Source organism: Puma concolor, chromosome A3 (genome assembly GCF_028749965.1).
Source record: "Puma concolor isolate L17-30 chromosome A3, mPumCon1.1.hap2, whole genome shotgun sequence".
Lineage (NCBI taxonomy): Eukaryota > Metazoa > Chordata > Mammalia > Carnivora > Felidae > Puma > Puma concolor.
The window spans coordinates 20,330,872-20,351,164 of record NC_141669.1 but is presented as its reverse complement, the minus strand read 5'-3'; the positions used below and the strand labels follow the sequence as shown (position 1 = coordinate 20,351,164).

At 52.0% G+C, this 20,293-nt stretch overlaps 1 protein-coding gene and 1 long non-coding RNA gene across 8 annotated transcripts in view; one reads left to right on the top strand and one right to left on the bottom strand.

Annotated features, from left to right (window-relative positions):
- Positions 1–20,293, top strand: part of DNMT3A (DNA methyltransferase 3 alpha) — a 100,407-nt gene that overhangs the window by 64,274 nt on the left and 15,840 nt on the right. The window contains exon 1 of one of the 6 annotated variants that reach the window (XM_086700146.1): positions 18,491–18,595. The exons of the other annotated variants lie outside the window; for them this stretch is intronic. The gene's annotated coding sequence lies outside the window, so the exon portion shown is untranslated. Of the gene's footprint in view, positions 1–18,490; positions 18,596–20,293 lie in introns of those variants that run through there. 6 annotated transcript variants of the gene reach the window in all.
- Positions 4,171–19,314, bottom strand: LOC147582297 (uncharacterized). 2 transcript variants are annotated; one of them, XR_015248941.1, is made up of 3 exons: positions 18,532–19,314; positions 5,759–5,861; positions 4,171–4,446 (listed from the first exon to the last, which is right to left on the bottom strand). It is a non-coding gene; the product is annotated as an uncharacterized LOC147582297 (long non-coding RNA). The 2 variants fall into 2 exon arrangements; XR_015248940.1 differs by lacking the exon at positions 18,532–19,314 and adding an exon at positions 11,642–12,049.

The window sequence follows — 20,293 nt, the reverse complement described above, 5'->3', positions numbered from 1 at the left end:
GATGGCTCAGAGCCTGGAGCCTGTTTCCAGTTCTGTGTCTCCCCCTCTCTCTGCCCCTCCCCCATTCATGCTCTGTCTCTCTCTGTCCCAAAAATAAATAAACGTTGAAAAAAAAAAATTTTTAAATAAAAAAAATAAATAAATAAAAAAAAAAAGAAAAGGGGATCTTTTCTCAACTTGCAGGAAACATTAAGATAATAGGTGTATTTTCTCCTAATTTTAAGTGTTCCACTAAAATTTCAAGACTTTATCATGGACATCTTGTAGCATACGCAGAAGCGGAGAGAGTGATGTGCCGAACCCCCATGTACCTATCACCCAGCTTCAACCATCATCGAAAGCTTTTCTAGTAAATCTTAAACCTTTGGCCTCTGCTTCCCCACCCCCAGCCAACAAAGGCAATCAATGAGCATTTACAGAAACACGTACAAAGTTGAATTAATTTAAAATGTTTGAGGTATGTGCCCCAAAAGCATATCCGTTGGGCTCCTGGCTGGCTCAGTTAATAGCGTACCTGACTCTTGATCTTGGGGTCTTGAGTTCAAGCTCTACATTGGGCATAGAGCTTAGTTTAAAAAAAAAAAAAAAAGTTAAAAAAAAATGTATTTCTTCTGCCAGTACAACTGTTCCTCATTCATATTCTATAACTAAAGATGTCATAAAGCCTTCCGTGATTTCCAGTACAGGTGTTAGAACTGCTGATCTCCTCATTCTCAAACTAGGGGGCTGGGGCCGCACTTAAGCGCTGGCTACAAGCTCAGGCCCCCTTCGGGCTTCCTACTGCCCGCTGAGGCCTGGCCACAGCACCACCCCTGCCCTCCTTGGGCTCGGCCAGGGAGCTAGGAGAGAGCTAGCTGCGGGCAATAAGAATGTTGGGGAAACACAGGTAGCTCTCAAGAGTGCCAGGTTCCCTTCAGACTAAAGGGTAGTAACTGTCACCAGCAGGCCTGTCTTCCGAGTGGCTTCCCAGGGGTAAAGAAACCCTTCCTTGCGGCCTCATCATCGTTCTCTGGCGTCCGACCCTTTCTTCCGACACTGCCTCGCTAGGCCTTCCTGACCTTGGCCCTGGGATCCTTCCCCGTTTCCTCCAGTGGCATCTGCTTGGCATTCTCCTCTGTCCCTTAACTATGGCATCCCCAGATCTCTGCCCGCCCCTGCCTCCTGCCAGTTTTGATCCACTTACCCCCTATGTGCTCTCCTAGATCCTACTAGGTGCCCTCCTAAAACCACAGTTCCAGCTGTTTCCCAGGCAGTGTCACTTGAAGGCCCAGCCGGCTCTTCCTAACCTCAGAAGGTGACACCTGCTCTTTAAAACTTCCCGCAGGGCACCATTTTTGAGCTACCAGAACCCTCCATGTCTCAGCACTGTATGAGATATTGGGGGTACCAGAAGCCTAGAAGATTCCTAGTTACCCCAAGATAGGACAAGGGTTTAGGGCACCTCGGGAAGAGCATCACCCAAAGGGCTTAGAGCGGTTCTGCCTGGATCATCCATGCATCAGCAAGAGGTGGCTTTTGGCTTCTAAAGAATGGACTAGAATTTAGGGAAGGGGGAAAAGGGCATTGCAGAAGGAGGGATACGGCATATGCAGAGGTTCCAGGCACCAGGCAACGTGGCCTTTTCAGGATCAGGAATGGAAGTTGGTGAAGAAACACAGGATGTAGGGCTTGAGGACTGTGTGTCTTGTTTTGGGGCTCCCACCAGACCCCAGTCTGCACCTGCCCCTTCGCTGGTCCACATGCCCCAACCTGTGGGGCCTGCTTCCCTCAAAATACTCCTCTATCAATCCCGTTACTGGCTGAGGTTTACTCTTTCCTTTTCCATCTGAGATTACCTACCTCCCCAGGCTTTCCTCTACCTCCAATTTTTTTTTTTTTTAATTTTTTTTTTTTTTTCAACGTTTATTTATTTTTGGGACAGAGAGAGACAGAGCATGAACGGGGGAGGGGCAGAGAGAGAGGGAGACACAGAATCGGAAACAGGCTCCAGGCTCCGAGCCATCAGCCCAGAGCCTGACGCGGGGCTCGAACTCACGGACTGCGAGATCGTGACCTGGCTGAAGTCGGCCGCTTAACCGACTGCGCCACCCAGGCGCCCCTAATTTTTTTTTTTTTTTTAAAGAAGGCTTAGAATATCACAAAATGAAAGAAATTTAAAATAAGCGGGTGAGGAAAATGAGACATGTGCTCCTTCCCTGAGACTGAGGTGGGAATTCTGGCTGAAGGTGGGAAGCTGTCTGTCATTTTCTGTCTGTCCTATCACATAGTCACTTCCTTACTAATCCTTTCAAGGGTTAAGCTCCGCTTGAATCCTGCCTGGGCCCTGCTATACAACCTACAATGGCTCCCCATTGTCTCCCTCATCCGTGCTAGAAATGCCCTGGCTGTTTCTCAAGGCATCATCTCTCACTGGGACCTCACGATCACCCCACCCCGTTTCACTGCCACTCTCTAAGAGGAAGGCCCTCTAAGAAGGACCAGTCCCCCTTTAGATTTTGCTGTGCCCCTTCTTTCTTCCCTTTGTCCCCGCTGTGCTTTCCTTTCTATGCTCTGCAGGACTGAGTCCACAAGGCTCTCTAGGATTTCTCCAGTTCACACTGACCTCCTCCCTTCTCTGCACCCCATTGCCCTTACTGCCAATGTGTTTGGATGAAGCACTCAGTTATATTTTGTAGGGTACTTTTCACTATTTCTCGTGTGTTAATCCTGTCTTCCCCCATCATGCCCAGCCTGATATTGGATAAGAATAGGCTCAATATATACCTGCTGGTTGGCCAAGCAGTTGAGACATTGGTGAATGTGGGACACCTCAGGGAGCTCAGGCCCTTGGATTTCTGCCTTGAGGCCCCAAGCCCTTGGTTTCCATATGGTTTCTCGGAGGTGCTGACAGGTGTACCTGGAGAACAGCATGGGGCAGGAGGACCCGTGTGATTAGGCTCCCACGGGTAAGGTGGTGCCCTGATTCTTCTGCACTCCATGCTCCCGCTATTTCTGCCGGGCCTCCGCTGTGCTGGAGCCGATGAGAACCTTCCCTGCCCTGGCGGAGCTGGCCCAGGCCCTGGCAGCAGGGAGGGCAGAGGTGAGGCATTCCTCCTCCCAGAGGAGGGCAAGTCCTAGCTCCTCTTTCTAATGATTAACAGAACGCAGTGACCCAGGGGAGTATGGTGGGTTTAGGAAGGTCTTCCCACATGTGTCACTTCATTGGATGTCACCACCGTGAGGCAGAAGAGGTGCAGAGGGCTGCTCAAGCAGCGGGGACGGTCATCTGGCCAGAGGGGCCGAGGACTCCCACGGTTCCAGTTTGTGTGGTTTCAGGACTCCCTTGTAGCTGCGTGATGAAGAGTAATCTCTTCACCCCGGCCCGATTCTAAATTATGTCAAGGCAAGGACACCATGTCCTGCTGATCTAGGATCTGGTCTGTTTCCTGGCTCCCATCCTGAAGGGAGGGACTCATGCACCTTTACGCTTATTAGATGCTTAATACATATTCAATAGTGATGATAACAAATAATCTGTGGTTCACATAGAGACCTCCCCTCTCCCGCCTATATCAGGCAGTTCCCCATCCCCTCCCCCTCGGCCCCCCAACAGGTGGCAAAGCTTTTATGTTCCTGAAGGGAAGGGTGCCTTTGGAGGGGAGTTCGAATGCCACCTGGCCACTTATGGGATGTGGGACCTTAGGAGTCACTTTTAACCTCACCAGGCTGAGAGCCCTTGGTTGTAGCTGGCCTTGGATGTGCCCCGAGCTCCTGGGTGTATCTCGTATGCACGAGAGCGGCTCTTGCCCGGCTTGCTTTCCACCTCTCCCCAACCCGAGCTGGGTAGATGCAGGCACTCTGGGCACCTCTGTCCCCAGGGGTGGCACTCAGGGGAGACTGGGGAAAGGTTTGCTGAATGAGTCAATAATTCTAATCTCAGAACTGGTGTGGGTTAATAAAATAATCCTTAACATTTAAAGCTCCTAGGGCAGGGCTAGCGTATAACAGGAGCTTGATACTTTTCTAAATGATTTTAAATGACATAAGTATTACACAAATGCATTCTTGTCGCGAAAAACTCACAACTCCCCCGTGATTCTAATTCCTCCAGCAGAGGTGCTTGGTGTTGTGAGTTTGGTGTATATACGACATGATTTTTTCTATCCATCTCTGTGTGTATAAATATATAATTTTACTTCACAGTTGCTTTTGTTTCTCTTCCTTTTTTACATAAATGGAACCACATTGTAGTTTTGTTTTACAGCTTGGTTTTTCACTTACAATAAGTCTCAACAATCTCGCCACGTAATCACTGTTCTATCCCAGCATATGGATTGCCACGATTTTACTCAACCGTTCTCTGAGTGGCGGGCATTTGTGTTGTTTATAGTATCTTACTACATACGCGTTGCAGCAGCGAACATCCTTGGTCATGCCTCTTTGTGCATCTGTGTTCCTCTAAGACACCTAGAAAGAGGAATGCTAGGTCAAAGGGAATGTGTGTTTTGCATTTTATCGAACCTGCCAAACTGCCTTCCAAAAAGGGCAGTGCCATTTGTGTGCCCATAAACAGGGTATGAGAAGACTTCCACCTTTGCCAACATCAATATTTTGCTAATCTAATGGGTGGGAAAAAAAACGGTATCTTGTTATGATTTTAATTGGCATTTCCCAGATAATAAGTGAGGCTGGACCTCTTTTCATATGGTTATTGGCCATTTGTGCTGCTGCTTCTGTGAGCTGAGCAAATGTTGCTTCCTCTTGCTTTATAACCCTGCAGTCTCAACAGACTGTGCTTCCTGTCCGTCCTGGGAAGAAACAGCCTGTGAATGTCGAGAGGGTCATCTCCTGCTGTGCTATATTCCATTTAATAAGCAATCACTAAGCGCCTACTAAGTAGGGGGCCATTGTGCTTGGGGCTTTAGGAATAAGGAGATGAATTAGGTGTGATTCCCCTGGGCTCTAGTGCTGGAGACTTGAGAAATGGCTACGCTAGTAGACCATTAAGGACTAAAATCAAATTATTAGCCAACTACGTGGATAGCAGTTTTAGGGTATTCTGACCGGCAGGCATCCCTCTCTTATCCACCATTCGTAAATTCATGACAACCTGAACTTTTGCAGGATGGCCTCAAAAATAACATCTCCTTCAAGGAGGTGATGCCATTTGGGGCAAGCATGACAAGTATGTACTTTACCAAAAGGCTGAACAGGTTTTTAAAGGTATTCCTGTGACAGCCTATAATCAGAGTGACTTCCAGGGCTGGCTGTGAAATTGTCATCATAGAGGCTCCCACTGTCTCCTGAGGGGATGGGCTGTTTGCACACCGGAGTGTTCACTTTATCAGGGGGCACAGAGAATAGCTCTTAGAACAACCCTCACTTTTTAGTGATGAGAAAGCAAATGGCGGCGGGTGGGGGGGGGGGGTGGGCGTGGTGGTGGTGGTTGTGGGCGGGGTCTAGCGGCTGGCCGAGGCCGCGGAACTAGGCAAGAGGGGTTGGACTTTACTGAGCACCTACTTTGTACCAGGCACTGTGCCAGGAGCATTCACTTTCACCATAGAACTAAGATACGATATGTTCCAGTGGCCCAGCTTACGTCACGAATCCAAGCCTAAGTTTATGCACTTACGGGAACCACAGGTCAAACTTAACATACACCAATCACAATCGTCCAGCTCAGCTTTCGTTGGCTCACCTTACCCTAGAAAATAGGACCTGCTAGCCTTATAAGGAAATTCCCCACTTCCTAGCCAATCATGCCTTGTTTCCGTGTTACCTCTTCTAAGTGTCTATCAAAGTCGCTACCTGCCAGAATCCCTCAGGAAGAGTACTCCATTGCTTGTTAGGCACTGTACTCTCCGATCCTTGGATTCTTCTCCCTGGAACAAAGGACATCAAACGCATTACTGAATTGTATTGTTTTTGTCATTTGACAGATATATTATGTGCAGTTACTATAAGAACTATCTTTATCCCTATCTTACTCCTAGGAAACTAAGATTCCCCTAGATAAGGAGGTGAGAACCACATGGATATGCTTGTAGAGTGTTCCCAGGGGCAAAACCCATCCCATGCTGCTTCTGTTTTGCGCCCAAATGACTCACCTAGAACAGAATCTTCCTGGTTTGCTGATGGCTTCTCCTTAGACTAAAGTATGGGGTTAAAAGAGAGGGATAGTGGGGGCGCCTTAGTGGCTCAGTTGGTTAAAAGTCTGGCTTCTGCTCAGGCCATGATCTCAAAGTTTGTGAGTTCCAGCCCTGCGCTGGGCTCTGTGCTGACAGGGCGGAGCCTGCTTGGGATACTCTCTCTCTCCCTCTCTCTCTGCCCCTCCCCCACTTGTTCTGTCTCTCTCTCCCTCTCTCAAAACAATAAGCTTTAAAAAAAAGAAAAAAGGAAAAGAATCATACCACATTTAAAAAAAAAGAGAGAGATAGGATAGAGTTGGCCCAGCACCCCCTGCCCCAGCTGCCGCCTCCACTCCCTACCTCCTGGGCTGCCTGAGCCAGGTTTGGGTCCTTTAGGCCCTCGGGACTGCCCCCGCCCCCCTCCACTCACTTGGTCCTGAGCCCCTCCTTGAATCGCTGTTTTCTCATGAAGGTACCTTTGACATTGTGAGATTGGATTAAAACAATGTTGGAATGAGATTCACGAGGCTTGGGATTCAGGAGGCTTGGTTTCCGGGCTCAGCCTCTGCCCCTGATCTATTTGAGAAGATCTTTCTCCTCTCTGCACTTCAGTTTCCTCATTTGTAATGTGACAGAAATAGACTCAGCTGACCCCAGAGATTCTAAAAGTTTATAATTTGTGGGGAGGAGGGCTCGAGTCATGACCTGTAGCACCTTTGTCTCCTGTACTACCTTGTACATGAATTCTAAATTAAATATCTGAGCGCGTTCTCAGACCTTACATACACGCCTCTTCTAGAAACACATATATAAAGTATCCCGACAAGGATTCTTAATAAAGACTTTCGTAATATTTACGTGTTTGGTGCTAGAACCTAGTTTTCCTTTCCTCTTCACTACTCTTGACTTGGTGCTCATCTTCAGACACTAGGCCCAGGCTAGGGAGAGGCTTGAGTTCATACAAAAAAGGCCATGTTGCAAAGTACACCCCTCCACCCCCGCCAGGTGACACATCTTCCTAGGGCATTTCCTTAGCTTGGGAATTCACATTCCAGCTTCTGGCTTTGGTGGCCCTCTACCTAGATCTGCCCAGGATTGCTAGTTTTCTTTTCATTAATCACTGATTCATTCATTCATTCATTCATTCATTCATTCATTCATTCAAAGAACCGTCGAACCTTAACTGAGCTTTAAGATAACACCACATGTGTCTGCGGAGCTACTGCATTCCGACATTTTCTAGACACTATGGAAACAAATTGCAAGGAAAGTCAGAATCCCGGCCTGGGATGCCTCCTTCCCCTGGGAGACGTAGGCAGGTAGGTGAGTACCTTGTGCAACCCAGTACGGCCATTTTAGGACTAGGAGCAAACAGGCCATGGGAGCACTAACTAGCCTGAGGACCTCGGGGAAGGCTTGCCAAAGAAGGGACAGCACGCAGCCCTCCCCCTGGAACCAGCAGTCTGCCTGACAGGGATGGCGGGGGAAGGGCGTTGAGTGGGATCTTAAGGTAGGTGCCGAGAAATCCTCCGGGAGTTTGGGGTCTGGAGCACCTCCAGATGGCTTGCATATTTAGTCCCAACTTTGAGAAGCGTTCTTATAGCACCTTCTATGAGGCAGACAAAGGAGAGGATATAACAGTGATGTTCTCTCTGCTTTGCTTTAAAGACCAGACCATTTGTCCTGGAGGCCCCAGGGATGTTGAAGCACGGGGTGGCCGGCTGGACTGTGTGACCCTATTAAGGAGCCAATAACTCTAGATGAAAGAATTAATGGACTTGAATTCAGTTCTTACCAAACACACACAGCACTGTACTGGTGCTGGAGGAGACGCATGGGCACAGCTCCCGTCCCAGGGACATGTGGCTAGTGGAGAAGGCTGGAGCGTTCACTGTGAACCTCGGTGTCGGGTAGAGCGTGGGACTTGTTCTGTGCTCCCGGTACCAAGAGTCTGGTGAGCACAGTGGAGGGCAAAAGCACTTTTCCAGGGAATTTCCAGGAAGCTTCCTGGTGGAGGCCTCCTTTGGGAATTCTAGTAGGGATAAATGAGGAAAGAACCACTGAGGGGGCAAAGAGAAGGAGCTGTGAAGCTTCTGGGTTGTTCAGGGAACAGCAAGAGATCTGGTAACTAGGGTGTGAGAGTCGGGGAGGAAGCGTTAGGAGAGAGAAGACTACAAAGGAAGATGGTCAGATCCGCAAAGGCCCTCCTGTCAAAGGCCCTCCTGTCACGGTCAGGAACTGCTTCATTGTGCAGCAGAGAGCAGGAGTGTGAGAGAGGTGGCCGTGGCTTTTAGGAAGGTAACCCTGGCAGCATGGCAAGGGAGTCCAGAGCAGAGGAGTCGAGAAGCAGGACGAGTTAGGAGGGTGTTCGGCTGGGCTTTGACCGAGGGTCCAGGTAACAAGAGGCGGACACGAGAGACTTGATAGAATTGTCTCTCGTCGGAGGACAGGGAGAAACTGGCCTCGTATTTAGGGGCTGGGGGTGTGGTCATTATCTGAGCTAGAGAATCCTGGAGGAAGAGCGGGTTTGGGACTGGAAGGTGGTCTGGGCTTTTGATTTTCTTAAGGATGTATTGTGATGAGCAGGAGCTTTTAATTTTAATAAGGTCCAATTTATCCTTTTCTTCCCCCCATTTTATTGGTTAGCATGTGTGTGTATCTCTAAGAATTCTCTGCCCACCCCAAGGTCATGAAAATATGTTCCCTTAGGAGAGGGTGAGTTCGGTGTTGGACAAGCTGGTTTTGAGAAGCCGGCAGGGTGGCTGTGCGCTGGGAGAGGTGTAGCAGGCAGCTCTGAAGGTGGGTCCGGAACCAGACTCTGGAATCACTGCCGTGGAGGGCACGTGCTGCAGAGCTGGGAGGGAAGAGCCGGAAGCAGGGAGAGCAGCCTGTTGGAGACCAGGATAAGGAGGGGTGGGGACTTGGAGCTTCTGGGAACAGCTGGTGCCCAGGACTACTACGAGGGCTTCGGAATCCGAAGGAGTTCTGGAGCCCATTAGAGAACCAAGAAAGCCCCCTCTTTCACCAGGCTGTGGAGCCCTTTCTAATCTCTGTGAAGCATCTGGCCATCCTGGTCCTCCACCTCTCAGTTTATCCTCTCCCTGACAAACATGTCGTGTGTGTGTGTGTGTGTGTGTGTGTGTGTGTGTGTGTGTGTGTGTGTGTGATTTTACCAGTTTTCAGATCTGCCATTTTTTAATTACAACTCCTTATAGATGCCTTATGACTCTTCCCCTATTCCTCCTTAGTCTGTAAATGGTGAGCAGTATACATATTTAATTTTTCATTTCCAACCTGGAGGAATTAAACACCAATAGGGATGAAAGAGCTTAGTCTCCTGTATATTTGAATCTAGATGCTGTTTCAAGGGCAACTCTATGGGGCAAACAAAAACCAAAAACTGAGTTGGGCTTGCTTTATACATAACAAAAATGCCGTCAGCATTCAGTGTGTCTTAGAGGGCGGGTTGCTGTGATACTACGTCAGGATCATGTGGGCTGTGCATTCAAAAAAGGCATGTTCCCAGGCCCCATTCAGAACCCAAGGAGGCACAATCTCTAGGGCGGTTCCTGAGAAAGCTGGTTTTCTAGCCAGCTCCCCAGACGATTCTGTGGCTTATGAAAGCTTGAGAACCACCAAGCTTTGGATGATTCCAAGTAAAGCAAATCTGGCACAGAAGAGATCCCCAAAAGGTGCATTTGTCATTTCACCTACCGCCCTATCAACCGCATGGGGTGGGGGGTGCTCTGTGCACGTTAGGATCACCTGGGAGTCTTGTTTTGTTTTAACCACCACCGCCTGGGCCCCTCCTCTGGATTTATTACATTTGGGATTTAGCGATGAGCCCTGGCCCACATGGCTGCTAACGCTCTCCCAGGTGATTCTAATGTACAGCTGTTGCATGAGACTCTCTGATCTTGGAATACTGAACTAGGAAAGAAGTTCGGGCTCTAAGGCAGGCAGAGCTAGGGAACCGTTTCCAAACATGGGTGGGGCGGGGGGAGAAGACCGGAAAGGACTTGGTACAGGAATTCAAATTTTCCCTTTGGGATGGAGATGGTAGGCGTTCCTTCTGTTTCCAGCTGTAGTTTACTGCAATGCCTGTCTGCCGGGCTCCTCCTGGGTCTTCTCTTTGGACTCTGAAACTTGAGAGGGTCTGCATGCCTGAATCTGAATGGTGGTCCCTGAGCCCCTCCCTTTGACCCCCAGAGCCTGGAGAAGGGGTGGGGGAGGGGAGGGGAGGGGAGGGGAGGGGAGAGCAGCCCTGGCTGTTAGGGTTTACCAGGTTCCTTTTGACCCGTCTGTCCCAGGTATAAAATTAACACTTCTCTCTAGGGTCGGGTTTCTAAAGCAAAGTGAACATCGACAAGTCCTCAAGCAAACCTGTCATAGGGTTCTTTCCACCTCTCAAAATGTTGCACCCTCATGACTTCCTTTTTTTTTTTTTTTTTTTAAGTTTATTTTGAGAGAGAGGGTGTGCGTGAGAGCATGAGCAGGGAAGGGGCAGTGAGAGAAAGAGAAAATCCCAGGCAGGCCCTACAGTGTCAGCACAGTGCCAGATGCGGGGCTTGAACTCATGAACCATGAGATCATGACCTGAGCCGAAATCAAGAGCGGACACTTAACCGACTGAGCCACCCAGGCGCCCCCCTCCTGACTTCCTTCGATCTTACCTGTACTAGTCAGCAGATATTTGTGGTCCTGTCAGACTGATTAGGAAATCAGGGTCCAAAGTGGCTAGGCACTTATTAAAGGTCTTGGCATCAGCTATGATCCCCTGCTCAGTCTGAGACCTCACATCCCGCTCCTTGATGTTGCCATGGTAAGGTATGGGGACCAGCAGCACTGCCACCTGCACCCCTGCTCCCTGCCCGGATCCGCACTCCACTCACTCACAGGTGGAGCCCTGCACACCCAACAGCTCCGGGCTAGGGGCTGGGGAACTGATTCGCAGCGGGGAGCTGGCTTTGTGGGGGAAGCCTTCCCCTTACGGAGCAGACCTGGAGCGGTAGGGAAGGAGAAGGCAGATGGGTGCAGTGAGGAAGGAGGTAGCAGCTGAAGCTCCAGAAGCCTCAGGGCTGCTCTGGCGAGTTGGGGCTCCCAGGCACACAGCATTGGGGGGGTGTAGCAGTGACTGCAGAGATTGAGGGGGCTGGGGAGGAGGGGAGGCTGCCTGGGAATGTGGCAGAAGAGATGAGGTGAGGGGTCGGCCAGGAGGTGCCTCCCAGGCTCAGAAGAATGCATCTGAGTGCATGGATGGCACGCAGGGGAGGGGGGGGGAGCTGGGACTCCTTCTCTCTCATAGATAGGCAGGCGCCATGCCGGTGCCTCACACCCCTGCCCCTCTATCTGCCGGGGAGTCGATACAACTGCAGACACCCCTAAAGATCTGGCCGCTCCTGTGTGAGAAAGCTGGGAGGCTGTGCCCACTCCTGGCATACCCTCTGTCATCCTCCCGTTGCTGCCTTTACTGATTTCCGTCTCCTCTGACTTCCCTCAGCACATGGAGACAGCATCCCTACCACATAATTTACCAGCTAATTGCATGCTGTCTTGCATGAGGGCTGTGGTTCCATGAGCGGTGGGTCTTGGGCACACAATTAGGCTGAGTAACAGAAGGGCGGAGGCCCGTCTCCCCCACCTCCGCAGTGTCCTCCCCCGGCCCAGCTACTGCAGGTGCTCAGAACTCCCGTGCTCCCGGATTCCGGTGTCTGGGTGTGTTCCAGGCGGGCTCCGAGGTCGGCTCCGGAGTACAGCCCGGCCTCCCTGTGGGTTCTGGGACCGGCGAGGGGGATGGGGCGCCCCTGCCCCTCCGGCATTTGCCTGAATACTGCTGCACCTCTCCTGGGCCCAAGTTTGGGAGGATGGCACAGAGCCCAACCAGGCCAGCGCACTGCAGGTTGCCATGGCGACCCTTTTGGTTTCCTTCCGAAGGAGGATAGTTTCTTTCAGCGCAGATCATCTGCCTGGGCCGCCACCCTTCTGTACACTCTGGGAACCAGACGGCCCAACCCCGCTACCTCTGCCTTGTGCCACAGGGGATAGCTTGTCGAGAGAGGCTCGGTCCTAAATCACAATCCAGTATCGGACAATTGCATGTTCTGGCTTGAAGGGGAGGAGAGAAAGGCCCAGGACACACGGCCTCCCTGAGGCCTCCCCTCTGACGCTTGCACTGAGGGAGCTTCCCTCCGTATCTCCTTCCACCTACCCCTCCTGCTCCAGACCGCTTCCTCTCCCGTTACTGGCTCTGACCCTTTGGGTGGGCTCGGTTCCTGCAGGTTTCGGTTTCCTCGTTTGTAACAAGGACAGCCAGGGCCTTTAGTGGTTTCCACACCTGGCGAGAATCAGAATTACCTAGGGAGGTTTTAGCAGATTCCTGGGCCCTGCCCCAAGCCTGCTGATCTCCACAAGAGGGCCCAAGAATCTGTATTTTTAAAAACCTTGGGTGATCCTAATACAATTAAACCCAACCGATTTGGGGATTCTCCTAGCAAGATGATCTGTGGGGCTCTTGTGGGAAGAAAAGGAAGGCCTGCCCTGTGCTGAGGACTGACTGGCCTTTCTGGGTTCCCAGGAGCTTCTGAAGAGCCCCTTGCAGGTTACTCTTGTCAGGAAGCGGGTGTTTCCTGGTCATGCTGGCTAAGCCAAGACCAGGCCCCCACCTTTCCCCCACAGGAGAAGCCCGGGGAGAGAGAATGACAGGAAGGGGGGGGGTGTTGCCATAACAACCAGCTCTAGGCAGAGGCCTCCCTTCCAGGGGCTGGTACTTCACCCCAGTAATGGTGGTTTCCATGGAGATGGGTTACTGAGGGACAGGGGGAGCATTTGCCCCACTTAGAGCATTAGTCAGGAGCTGCCAGGAGGCTGAACATCTCTAGGTGGGAGCCTTGGACCCCTGTCAACTTCAAGCCCCCCCCCCCCCCCCCCCCCCCCCCCGCAACTATGGCCTCTGCTCTCCAGGTGCTGGTCTGACACTCTCCCTGCTTAGTTGCTCTCTCTGTGACTGGTCTCCCTAGCAACAAGTCCTGCTAACTCCTTGCTGTTGGCTCCGTGGCTATTTTTAGCTTCACTGCCAGCAGCCCAGTCCTGGTCATTTGCTTGCAACCTCCATATGGATTGCAGGGGAACAGGCAAACAAAGATTCCCGGCCTCTGGTGGGGGGGGGGGGCAGACCTGGACCTCTTAGCACCTATTAGAATTTTGCTATGGACAGAATCTGTCCCTAACTGGGAACTTTGGCAGTGGATCCTGGATGAGGCTCCTGAGACAATGTTGAATTCAGTTCAGCAAACACTATCTAAATCCTCTTCAATGTGCAAGAAGCTCGAGTCCACACTGCTTCCATATGAAGCTGAATAACGTCCAGTCTCTGCCCTCTAGGAATTTTTAATTTGTGGAGGAGAAGATGAGTGAGTGCACGATCGCCTTAGTATGGGCAAATATTGGCAGGTGCTAAGAGGATTACAAGGTGCTATGGGAGTACCTCGGAGTGGGGGCAGGGCAGTTTTTCAGTAGGGAAAGGTAAGGGGGAGGGGCCAGAGTACCACTGTCCAACAGAACTTTATGCAATGATAAAAATGTTCTAAGATCTGTGCTGTCCAATATAATAGCCGCAGCCACAGGTGGCTCTTGGACACTTGGAATGTGACCAATGCAACTGAGGAAAAGAACTTTTATTTTTATTTAATTTTTAATTTATTAAAAACATTGTTTTTGTTTATTTTTGAGAGAGAGAGAGACAGAGACAGAGACAGAGACAGAGACAGAGGGCGAGCAGGGGAGGGGCAGAGAGAGGCGGAGACACAGAATCCAAAGCAGGTTCCAGGCTCTGAGCTGTCAGCATAGAGCCCGACACAGGGCTCGAACCCATGAACTGTGAGATCATGAGCTGAAGTCGGACGCTCAACCGCCTGAGCCACCGAGGTGCCCCTAATTTTAATTAATTTAAATAGCACATGCAGTGAGTGGCTACCCTATTGGACAGTTCAGGTCTAGAGAAACTTTGATGGTGGAGATAACTGATGAACTGGAAGGATAGATAGGATTTGGGCTGGTGGGAGTTGAAGGGGAGGAGCAAGGAACAGCATGAGCAAAGGCACAGAGGCAGGAAAGGGCATATTTCGGGAATAGCAAGTGGGTGGGCTGAGTGGGCTGCGTGACATAAGCGCTATACAGCTTGTGGGGGCCTTGAATGCCATGTAGAGGGTTGACTGTAATCAGCAGGTAGTCAGAGGCTTTTGAGCTACAGGTAGGAGAAGGGCAGGATGGGAACAGACATCCATTTTGATCTCACGGCCTTTTGTGCGGACCAGGTCTCCTTGGGATGGCTGCGAGTGCTTTTGTGGCAGAGTATATACAGTGCTTCCTCAATATGTGGCTTTGCAGATGGCTTCATAGGGATCATGGCTTCTCTGGCTTTGAGTAAACGGACTTGTGGTTAAATGTCCTGTTTGATGGCAGCAACATGACCTCCCCCTGTCCTGCCGGCACCGGATTTCATGTCCGAGCGTACCGCAGAACACTGAACTTTGAGTTAAAACCAGCCCAGCAGGCCTGGCGTCCCCACCTGGACCCGTGGGAATTACTGCTCTTTACTGGTGGATCGTGGCCCTCGTGCCTCATCTCAGGTCTGTGAGCCAGAGAGTCAGGTTAATGGCACGTCTTGTGATCATGTTCTTCAGAAACACAGGAGAGCGACACAGCAGAATGCTGAGATTTATAACAGGACGTGTCCTTGCCACACAGATCCTAGCACTTGTCCTGCTGTTTTCTGGCAACTTACTGGCATCGGAGTCGCTGGAAAATATAATTAAAATGAGAAGTTTGCTCGATGAGTGCAGGATCAGGGCGAAGAGTCAGGTGTCCTTAAGAGGTGTTTCATCAGGCCTGTTGAATCACTGCTTTCTGCCTGTCAAACAGGAAACGGCCCTCTTTCAAGTTACCCTCTCTCTTTTGGGCCATCCTGGATACTTCCTCTCCAACACTTCTTTTAGGCTCTTGACATCCACTAGATCTTTTCATCCAGCAGTTCCCCCTTTCAACATACTTTCTAACGTTTCCAAAAACCTGGCTTGTTTTATGTGACACTCCTATTTCAGGTTTATGATCTTTATTGCAATCAAAAGACCTATCTCAGGGCTCAGTTGGAAGAGCCTGCGACTGTTGATCTCAGGGTCATGAGTTCGAGCCCCACATTGGGACTACTGATCTCAGGGTCATGAGTTCGAGCCCCACATTGGGTATAGAGATTACTTAAGTAAATAAACTTAAAAAAAAAAAAAAAAAAAAAAAGACCTATCTCAGTAACCAGCCTGGGAAGGTTCCTTTGGAAGGTCAAGGACATACATGACCTGAGGATCCTTGAAGGCTGCCCTGTTTTTTTCCTGCTAAAGTCACCTCATGTCCTAGATTTGAGGCCTCTTCTGTTTTGGGGCCCGTCTCTGCCCACTGAGCACCAAGAGCACATGAATCTCTGAGTGACTCATACATACAGAAGGGGGGAAACTTTCCTGTCCGCATAGCTACAAGAGGGGGACGGTGCTCTAGGTTGGTGAGGGGACAACTTTGAGTTGGGTCTTTCTTATGCTTAAGTTGGGAGCTGGGTGGAAGAGGTTAAGATTTGGGCTTAATTTTAAAGGATGAGAACAAAGAAGTTTGGCAGTTGGAGGGAAAGGCTACTTGATTAAGTGGGCCAAGAGAAAGTGAAACTGATGGTCCTTGTCCGAGGTGACACTTTGAATCCTGGCTGCATGCACCAGGGATCGTTACTTACTGTCTGAAGAAGTCCCAACGCCACAGAGTGTATAGTCTAACGTGTTTAACCTCGTATTAGTGGAAAAGGAGATGCCATGGATGAGATCTAGAGTTTTTAATTTATTTTTATTTATTTTATTTTTTATTTTTTTTAAATGTTTATTTATTTTTGAGACAGAGAGAGACAGAGCACGAAAGGGGGAGGAACAGAGAGAGAGAGGGAGACACAGAATCCGAAGCAGGCTCCAGGCTCTGAGCTGTCAGCACAGAGCCTGACGCGGGGCTCGAACTCACGGACCGCGAGATCACGACCTGAACCGGAGTCGGACGCTTAACCGACTGAGCCTCCCAGGCGCCCCAAGATCTAGAGTTTTTTAAAAAAGAGCTGGCCAAACCAGATCAGAAATTTCATTTTGAGAGGAGGCCTGGGAGGGGAGGTCTAAAGTGGCCTGTTTACAGGCCCTGGATGCCCAGGAGGCATCAGAGAAGAAGCTCATCCAGAAAGGATTCCAGCAGGCAAGAAGCACAAATTCAGGGCTTCTGGTCTCTGCTTGGGGATCGCCTGAAAAACTGTTCCAGATCCCTCGACTGGGTTGAAAGATGGGTTGGAACAGAACAGCCTGACTCCTTCTCCTTGCTTGTATGGATGGATTCTGAGTCTCAGTCAGGGTTGGGAGAGCGAAGTGTGAACTCCCCAAGTATTATTTGGAGAAAGCTCCCTGATTTGGAGTCTTCCTCCCTCTTCAGGGCTGGCTTGCTCTGATGGCCCTCAGAAGGGTGCCGAGCCCCAGGAGGGATGGTGGGCCGTCCTTCACAGCACCTCTCTTAACCTCCTTATACCAGCACCTGTTCCAGCTGGTATGTTCCCAGCTGACTGTGGCTGGAAGCCAGGCACCTGGGGCAGTATCTCTTTAAGAGATGCTGGTATTCCAGGGCCTGGGAGGGCAGATGTTATCACTTCTATTTTGCAAATGAGAAAACCAGACTTCTTGGCGTTAAGTGACTTGTTCAAGGTCATGGTGATGGAACCAGAACCCAAGTCCAGATCTTCTGACGAGTGCTGCTGGCTAAACAGCTCTCTGCTGCTGACAGCATTTACCTTCAGTTCCTCTGCTCCTCCTCCTAATTCATCTTGCAAACGGAAACCAGGCTGATCTTTCCAAAATAACCATTCATCTGGTCTTGTCAGAAACACCTGTGTTATTCTTCACTGCTGTGGGATATATCCATTGACATCTTTCTCTGCACCCTTTAGCCTTAGTTGTCTTGGGAGGTGGAGATGGGCAAGGATTTCCCCCCACCTCAGCCCTACATCTCTTATTTCCTTTCTATCTTACTTCATTCCAAATCTGATTCATCTCTGCTCCACACTGACCTCTTAACCTCATTTATCATTCATACTAGCCAATTTTTTTTGTTGGGCTTTCAAGCCATCCAAGTCCACGGGGCTTGGTATTTGTGGTATAGTTATCTTCACAGATGTTTTTTCAATGACCTTTTCCTATCTCTCCAAGTCTAGTTGAATCTGTCAGCTCCTTGAAGGTAGGGCCAAGAGGGTCTGCTTCTTTATCAGATGTGGGTAGAGAGAGAGTGTGTGTGTGTATGTGTGTCCCTCCTCCCTGGGATAGGGGCCTCTGCTCTGGAGGAGGGAGGTTGAAATGGTTGAGTCCGCACCTGGAGGCTCCAGAGGAGGAATGTAGTCTTCCCGAGCACCAGATGATTGTGCCTGGGAAAGAGGAATTGCTACACTTTTAAACTAGAGTGTGCCCCCCCCGCCCCCCCACAAACGGGAAAATGGAACATCCAAGGCAGATCCCGAGTGACGTAGGGGACCCAGGGACTTGGCCAGGAAGAGGTTTTCAAAGCCTGAACTCAAGCCACGCGTTTAAGGGACCCCCTGTCGATCCACCTGTAGTATGAAGAGGAGAGCCCTCTCCCCAACAGTTCTTGTTCTGGAGCGCTCCCAATTTCTGCAGGCGCCTTCTGTCCATCTCTGTGTGCTTTGAGTTTTCCCTACAGCTTCCTGGGCCTCTACGCTCATCTGTAAGCTTTTTCTTCTTCTTCTTCTTCTTCTTCTTTTTTTTTTTTTTTTGGTTGTGCTTCCGAGAGACTGACTTTTACCAACTTTCTCCTGGCTCTCCCAGGCTGTCCGCAACCTCCTCTCTTCTTTTGCCGGCGCTCCTGGTACTCTCCACGCTCCCAGCTTACCTCCGCCGCTGCAGTGCAGCCCCTTCCCTCCCGGGTCCCCTTCCCAGCCTCCGCGGGCTCCCCGCCTCGCCCCGAGGCGTCCCTCGGAGCTCACGCAGAGTTGGGGGTGAAGGGGGCGGGAGGGCCAGCCCGGAGGAGGGGGCGGTGCCGCCTCCAGCCCCGGCCTGGGCGGGGTCCTGGGAACGGGCGGAGGCCCAGCCGCGCCCCCAGGCCCCAGCGGCGGCCCGCGCCCCTCGGACGGGAGGAGAGGGGCTGGCCCATTGCCAGCGTCTGAGAGCCGGCCCCCTCCCCCGGCCCGCTCGCAGCCAACCAGGCACTCCAGCGGGGCCCACGTGACCTGGAGTTCTAGACAAAGAAAATGTTCAAGCCCTCCCCCCCACCTCCCCCCTCCCCCTCTCCCTGGCCCCCTCCGCCCCCAGCCCCATCGCCCCCTTCCCCTCCCCCCAGACGGGCAGCTACTTACAGAGCTTCAGGGCCGGGGCTCACACCTGAGCCGGACCACAGAGGGGCTGCACCTGGCCTTATGGGTAGGTTCCTGGACGGAGCCCTGGGGAGACTGGGGGCGGGGAGGCGGCAGGGGCCGGTGGGAGGATCTCTGGGCCGCTGCAGCCCTCTGGATTTGAGAAGAGTCAAAGTCTGCCTCCCTGGCCCGCAGGAGCTGGCTGCTGTGCCTGGCCCGAGTTCTGGAGATGCTGAGTTAGTGCTGTCCCACCCACTCCCTCTTCAGGAGCCCCCAGCCCCACTTCTCCCTGTGCTCAGGTGGGGACTGGCGGTGCAGGGGCCAGAAGAGCAGCCCCAGCGTGTGTGCCCGGGGCAGCAGTCAGTGAAGCTGGGGGGCAGGCCCTGGCCCACGGGAGCTGGGAGGCCAGGAGTTGGGCTGGAAGCAGCCCTTTGGCCGAAGTGGCTCGCTGATGGGCTGTCGGCATTTCCTTGCTGACCCGTGCTCTTGGCTGGCGGACCATGCTGTCCTCGGGCCATGCCAACCTTGCAGCCTCTTGGGAGGGACAGTTTCTTCTCCTGCGTGTCACTGGGAGCCACGGCGCAGGCCAGGCAGAGAGAAATGGTGCTGGGTAGGAGGGAGCAGTGTGGCCCTGACAGGGGCTGTGGCACGTCAGCGGCTGCCGTGGAGGGCAGCCTGACGCCGACCTGGGAAGGCAGAGGTGCCTGGGACAGCCTGGGATCTACTGCACCGGCAGTCCACATGGGCGCCCGGACCTCTGACCTTTGGAACGGAAAGCAGCCTGAGTCGCAGAGGAAGGTGGAGGCGGGACAGCTGCCCAGGAAGATGGGCCTGGACGCGGGGCCCTTGCCTCTACTAGAGCGGAGTTGCCAGTGGCTTTCCAGGCTGGACAAACTCCAGAGAAGTGGCTTCCTTGAGCCACAGTAGTGGGGGGTTGGTGCAGTGTCTCCCTGGCCCTGCCCAATCTCTGGGCCGCTCTGGCGTGGGCTCTTGTGAACTGGGGGTAGGAGCCTTTAGCCCAAATGCCAAAGCCCTGAGTTAACCCTTCTTTCTCCTATTGTTTGCCTGGGGAGGAGGGTGGGAGTGAGCGTGGAAAAAAGGCATTCCCACACTGCCCTAGGCAGACTATTCTAATGAGGCCCCTCCCCCACCCAGCCACCGTCTCTGCCACTTCTTCCCCTTTCCTCTTGCCTCCTGCTGCTAACCCACCCCCATCCTCCTTCCCCCACCCCTGCTGGCCTCGTCCCTATGGAGGCCCCCTTCCTCCTCCTCCTCCGCCTGCCAAAACCCTGCTGGGTGCGCGTTCTCCTGCACCTAGTGGGTTGGGGGTGCTTAACAGCCGTCAGCAGCAGCATCTGACAAGCTGGGGGAAGTTGTGGGGGAAGAATAATGTTCAGGAACTCACAGTGGAGGGGTTGAGAAGAGAGACAAAGGGGCTGTGGGGGAGTGAGGAGGGTGGCATCAGGCACGATTCCCTTCTAGACCTGGGGAGCCCGGCACCCACCCGCTGCTGTTCTCTGTGCCAGTGGCTTCACCTTTCCAAAGAAGGCCCCTCCTGCCCTCTGCCACCCGCAACCTTGTTCTGGCCGAGGGGCCTTGTCACCCCCAAAGCAGGGTCTTTGGGTCTCCCACAGCAGCACCCTGCTGTAGATCCGTGCCTGAATTTCATGGAGGCATGGTGTTTCTCCGTGAGCGGATCTGGGGCTTCAGTAGTGTTGCCACAGCTGGTCCTGGAAGAGGATGGGGTTGAGCACACACCTAGGCC